This window comes from Magnolia sinica, chromosome 4 (genome assembly GCF_029962835.1).
Source record: "Magnolia sinica isolate HGM2019 chromosome 4, MsV1, whole genome shotgun sequence".
Taxonomy (NCBI): Eukaryota; Viridiplantae; Streptophyta; class Magnoliopsida; order Magnoliales; family Magnoliaceae; genus Magnolia; species Magnolia sinica.
This window is the reverse complement of record NC_080576.1, coordinates 64,418,737-64,425,222: the sequence shown is the minus strand read 5'-3', so window position 1 is coordinate 64,425,222 and position 6,486 is coordinate 64,418,737. Positions and strand designations below refer to the sequence as shown.

The 6,486-nt window shown below is 39.2% G+C and overlaps 1 non-coding gene across 1 annotated transcript; it reads left to right on the top strand.

Annotated features, from left to right (window-relative positions):
* Positions 1-3,847: 3,847 nt before the first annotated feature.
* On the top strand, positions 3,848-3,954 carry LOC131244938 (small nucleolar RNA R71). Its single transcript, XR_009170706.1, has one exon. It is a non-coding gene; the product is annotated as a small nucleolar RNA R71 (small nucleolar RNA).
* Positions 3,955-6,486: the final 2,532 nt, after the last annotated feature.

Below are 6,486 nucleotides of genomic sequence, written 5' to 3'. Positions count from 1 at the left end.
AGAACTCTTAAGAAAAGCATAAAAATAAAATATGAAAGAAGAAGAAAGGCTCTTAGTGGCGGCTCTCCATGCTTTTGTTCCACTCCTTAAACCGTAGAAGATGCCTAGGAACATCCTGGGGACTTTTATTTATAGTTGGGGAACTCCAACTTTCACACCGAGTTAGAAAAGTCCAGAAACTGCCTCAAATTTACGCAGTCCATGCAAAATCTGTGTAACCCTCGTCTAGTCGAGGACAGTCTTCGACTAGTCAAGGGTCACCTTCGATTGGTCGAGGATTGTATGAATTTAAAAGTCCATGTTGTTAGAGTTCGAGTCGAAGTTTCTTCAACTAGTCAAGGAAGAGCTTCGACTGGTCGAGCCAGAGATTCAACTAGTCAGGAATTATGCAATTTATATTCAAATGTTCAATTTTCTTCATATCGTGGATGGCCAGATGCGATACCGAAAATATTTAGTTCTAGCACTATGGGCACATAGGACGTCCTTGGGTGAGAGTCCTAGAATCCTCTTGGTACTGGAGGATACTCTAATGTCTAGACTGAGTGGATATATGAGCGCCCGAGTGCCGAATACTAGTAGACGGCATCTCCCACTATGTCATGGTCGATTGGGAGGGGGTGTAGCATTATCCGCCTAAGTGAGGGGGTTGTAAGCTAGGCTGAGTATGACCAGGTCGTAAATGGGTTTGCTATCGACGAGCTGGGTAGGTATTGGCAAACTACTGGCTAGGCAGATAGTGAGGTCTTTTCTACTAGCTGGTTGTGCGGCTAGGGAGGCGGTAGCCATTGTGGAGTGTATTAGAACCCGGTGATCCCAGAGATATACAGATTGATATGTGGACTTATTGAGTAGGAGTTGCATACTCAACATTTTATCCATTCATTAATTCATTCACTATCCACTCGGGCTGGTGGGGCGCAACTAATTGTTATGTGTACCTTCGTAATGGCTAGGATTTCAGTTGGGGCACGTGACTAACCTGAGATCAGGAGTTTACCACATTATGTCTGACTATGTAAATTTAGGTATGAGACTAGTTTGGAAAGAAGTCCCTTGTGGACCCCATAGCCTGTGATACTACGTATTATCAACCCGACTTCACACTCCAGCTTAGTCATTTCATTTGTACCATATATTGCATTGCATCCTCAATATATAACATTTGGTTTACTATTCTTCTGTATTGCACAGCCTGAATAAGGTTGATGGTATTATGGAGTTGCCAAGATTTGCATATTATATTGCATCCTTAGTATATGATATTTGACTTACTATGTTTCCGCATTGCTCTGATATTGCATACTTGACACTTACCTTGGGTACACACTTACACCACCCTCTAAGATTTTTATAAGTTTATGCACGATAGATGTGTTCAGGTGGCATTAGGTTGCAGCAAGTTAAGCTTGGAGCGTGCAGCGGTCTTATGGAGCTTTGATTTTCGATATATGTATATTTCCCTTTCAGCACTATATTCAACTGTTCATATTAGTGGATATGTGATGATGATGTTATCTTTGTGATTTGGGTAAACTTGTGGTTATGCTTGTTATGAAACAAATATACATTAAAAATCCTCCTTGTAAGATCCCAGGATCGAAAAACTAGCATATGGACACTAGAAGCCGAGATGGGGTACTACAGAGGCTGTTGGCACCAGATTCAGCGATCAAAAATTTTATGAGCCCGGTTTTCAAGTTTGGGGTGTGATATGATACCTACATTTAATAGCTTAAGAACCTCAACCTTAACCACTTTCTTCATGTTTGGATTTAATCTACGTTGTGGTTGTAGGTCTTCGCATTATCTTCAAGATGAATGCAGTAAGTACAAATCAAAGGGTCGATTCCCTCAAGGTCCGTAACCAACCATCCAAGGGCTCATTTATGCTCAATGAGAGTAGAGATAAGCATACTCTCCTGTTCTTGCTTAAGGTGGGAAGAAATCACCACCAGGTATGTCTCATCTTGACCTAAATATTCATATTTCAAATCATAGGGTAAAGGTTTTAGGTCAAGCTTTGGGCTTTGAGGTTAAACGGTAGAGGCAATACATCAGTTTGGGTAATTCTTTAAATTGTGGCCTCCACCGATTAACTTCAAATACCGGCACAGTATCAAGCATGACACCCGTCTTCCTAATCATATCAACCTCTAAACATGGGAGTGGGCTAAGCATATCTCTAGAAGGTCAGAGGATAAGGTCATCAGAGTTCTATCCTCCAGAAAATAATCAATCATGTTAATATCATGGGTATCATTGTCATCCTCTGCCTGTTTGCTCATATTGAAAAATATATTGAGATCCAATGTCATATTTTTGAAAGATAGATTCATGACTCCATTCCTATAATTAATGATTGCATTTGATATATCAAGGAATGAGTGACCAAGGATGACGGGAATTATAGTGCTCATGTCCATGATGGTTTGGGTATCCATGACGATAAAATCCACTGGGTAGTAATTTGTCAACCTGGACTAACACATCCTCAATTATCCCTCTCAGTACACAAACTAAATGATCAACAAGTTGTAATGTGGTCCAGGTAAGTTTTAATTCACCTAGACCCAATTGTTCGTAGACCGAGTAAGGGATCAGATTTATGCTCGCTCCTAAGTCAAGAAGTGTGTGTTTAATCCAGTAATTCCTAATTACACAAGCGATGGTTGGGCTACCAGGATCTTTATATTTCTTTGGCACATCTTGCTTTAGGATGGCACTCACTTTTTCTATCAAAAATATTTTCTTTTTGATGTTTTGCCTGCTCGTGGTCGTACATAGATCTTTCAAAAATTTAGCATATGAAGGAATCTGTTTTATGACATCCAGTAGAGAAATATTGACCTTCACTTGCTTAAGCACTTTTAAAATGTCCTGAGAGTTAGAAAGAGGTTTTGGTGTTATCAATCATTGGGGGAATGGTGCAACTGGTTTGCTTTGAAGTTTCGGCTCTATCTCATGTGGAGCACTGCTTGGTCTATCCATCTCATCTACTTCCAGGTCCTTAGGCTTTTCAGCCCTTACCAAAATAGATTTGTCAACTGTTTTCCCACTCTTAAGAGTGGTGATAGACTTGGCTTGTGCCAGTTGATTTGAAGAGCTGAGCCACTAATCTCGTATTGTGGTTTTGGAATGGGGAGAGGTTGGGCTGGAAGCATCCCTATCTCCCCAATCATTAAGTGTGACTCTATCTTTTGAATGGAAGACGCAAGCGTTCCCAATGCAGATTTGATGTCCTGATCGAATAGCTCTTGGTCTTGAATATGTTTTAGAACCAGGTCCTCTTGTGGTTTCCTTTATTCCACAAATTGGTCAAGGATCCCTTGAGAAGTAGTAGTTTGTCCATTCCTCCAGCTGAAATTTGGATGATTTCTCCAGTTGGAGTTATATGTATTGGAGGAGGTTCCTTTGAAAGGCCTCTGGTAGTTATTTATGACATTTAATTACTCATTCAATACTTCTTGAAAAGCAGGTATTGTTAGACAATTTTCAGTTGTGTGTATATGCAACCACAAATACCACAAATAATTTCCTTAGCCTTATCCTTCTTAAGTTTCATGGCCTCGAGCTTCCTTGCGAGATCGGTCACTTTAGCATTTATATCGTCGTCCTCTTTCAACAAATATATTCCACCCCTCTCATTTGGTTAAATAGGCTTAGATGTGGTGCTAGGTCTTGGGGAGATGTCCTATGATTGTGTAGTTTCAACAAGTTTGTCAAAGTAATCCCACACATCATCGACATTTTTGTTCAGGAATTCCCCATTGCACATTGTCTCAATGCATTGGCGCATAGAAGATTTCAGTCCTTCATGAAAGAATTTGTTATGCGCCACATTTCAAAACTGTGTTGTGGGCATAAACTGACTAGATCCTTGAACCGCTCCCAACATTAGAAGAATGTTTCATCTTCCTTTTGGGCGAAGTTCATGATTAACTTCCTGATGGTGTTCGTCCTATGATATGGAAAAAATTTCTTTATGAACTCCCTTATCATGTTATTCCATGTGCCAATAGATCATGAACGTAGTGTGTGCAACCGCGTCTTAGCTTTTTTCTTTTAAGGAGAAAGGAAAGAGTTTCAGCCTGACCGTGTCCTTAGACACATTAGGAAAGTATAAAGTAATTATAATCTCATCAAACTCTTTCAAGTGCAGATATGAACTTTCAGATTCAAGTCCAAGGAACTTTGGAAGGAGTTGGATCACTCCTGGCTTGATATCCATATTTTCTGCATTTTCTGTAAAGACCATATAAGAAGGGGTGCTCACCCCTACCGGTTGTAAGTAGTCTCGTAAAGTACGAGGCGGGGGTGCTCGATGCACCTCGTTTTCATCATGAATTTCCTCAACTCGAGGTTGAGGAGGAATTGAAGGTTGATTGGCCAGTTGATTGGCAGCCATAACTTCAGTTAAATCTGTGGATCTCGAGTGGTGTCTAATCATGTGATGGATAGATAACTCCTTAACCAATCCTCCTTCACTCAAGAGACGTCGAGTGTTAGCATGGACCCACTTGATATTAAACTCTCTCAGCCCTCAATTTCAGAATCTAACCTAAACCTAAAAAAGAAATAGAGAAATGTAAATCTAGAAATAAAAAGAGAGAATTAGAAAGAAGTTACCAAATTAGAAGTTTTTATATTAAGATCCTACAAAAACAGAAAAATAAGTTAGTTTCTAAAAAAATAATTAAGAAAGTTTCTAACCTAGAAATAGAAAGTAAGTTAGTTTCTAAAAATAAATTAGAAAAACCTGAATCTTATCTTAATTCCAAAACTAGTTAATCTTAGTAAAACACAACCGTTAGTCCCCGGCAACGGCGCTAAAACCTTGTTCACAACCCCAAGTGTAGGGTCGCGATGTAGTAAAAATCTCGGTGAGACTGAGGTCGAATCCATAAGGACTAAACTTGTACCCTTCTAAATTTAACTAGAACTAAAACTAGGAGAAGATGTGAATCTAATTCTGAAGTAATTGAGAGAGTAATTGTGATTAAAGTAATTGAAACTTGTAAATTTGAAGATGGGAACTAGGGTTCCAAGGATCCACTTGTAGCTCTTAGGATGATACCTTGCTTGATTCAGGCAATCCAACTGGAATTGGAGTCCTATCCTATCCAATTGGAAAAGAGAGAATTGAATCACTGAACTTCTCATGAACCTAATCTCAATGGATGAGAATTGTGAGGATTGGAAGTGATTTCATCATCCAACCATGTCCAGGAGACGATGGCAAACAACATGATATACCAATCCCACAACCAATCATAGGAGAATTATGTAGATTAGGAAGGATTCAATCACCCTACCATGCCCAAGGGACAATGGTGAACAACGAGTCTTAGTAATTTCACAATCTCAAATCAGGAAAAGAAGATATTCAAAGCAATTGCAGATTTATTGTAATTTGTCACAATAAACCATTAAAAACTAAAAATATTTCTTAAATAACAACTAGAATCCATAAGGTTCAATAAAAACATGAATCAAAGCAAAGTAAACATCCCAATCACGCTACAAGCTTCACCTCTTAGCACTAGCTAAAACCTCTTAGCACTAGCTAAGAGGTTTATCCAACCATAGACATGATTGAACTAAGAACTCTTAAGAAAAACATCAAAACAAACTAAGGAAGTAGAAGAAAGACTCTTGGCGGCGGCTCTCCACACTTTTGTTCCACTCCTTAAACCCTAGAAGATGCCTAGGAACATCGTAGGGACTCATATTTATAGTTGGGGAATTCCAACTTTCGCACCGAGTTGGAAAAGTCTGGAAACCGCCTCAAATTTACGTAATCAGCGCAGAATCTGCGTAACCCTCGACTAGTCGAGGACAGTCTTCGATTGGTCGAGGGTCACCTTCGACTGGTTGAGGACAGTCTTCAATTGGTCAAGAATCACATGAATTTAAAGTCCATGTTGCTGGAGTTCGAGTTGAAGTTTCTTAGACTAGTCGAGGAAGAGCTTCGACTGGTCGAGCCAGAGCTTCGATTAGTTGAGAATTACATAATTTCTCTACAAATCTTCCATTTTATTCATTCCTCGCTTGGTTTTCTTGGATCTTTGGCATGTGAATTCTTCATTTTTGGTCTTCTAAAATCCAACCTTTGGCTTGGTGCTTCTTGAGCATTAAATCCATGCTTTTAGCATTCTTTTTAATCCAAGTTCTCAAATTCACCTTGCAACAAAAACTTGTATAGAATGGACCATTAAGCATTATCATATTAATAAAACCAAGATATAAATGGGGGATAATATGTAATATTTGACCCTCAACAGGAAGAAATCACCACCAGGTACATTTCATCTTAACCTAAATAGACATATTTAAGATCAAAGGGCAAAGGTTTTAGGTCAAGCTTTGGCGCTTTAAGGTTAGACAGTAGATGCACTATATCAGTTTAGGGTAATTCTTCAAATTGTGTCCTTCACCGATTAACTTAAAGTATTGGCACAGTATCAAGCATGACACCCATCCCCC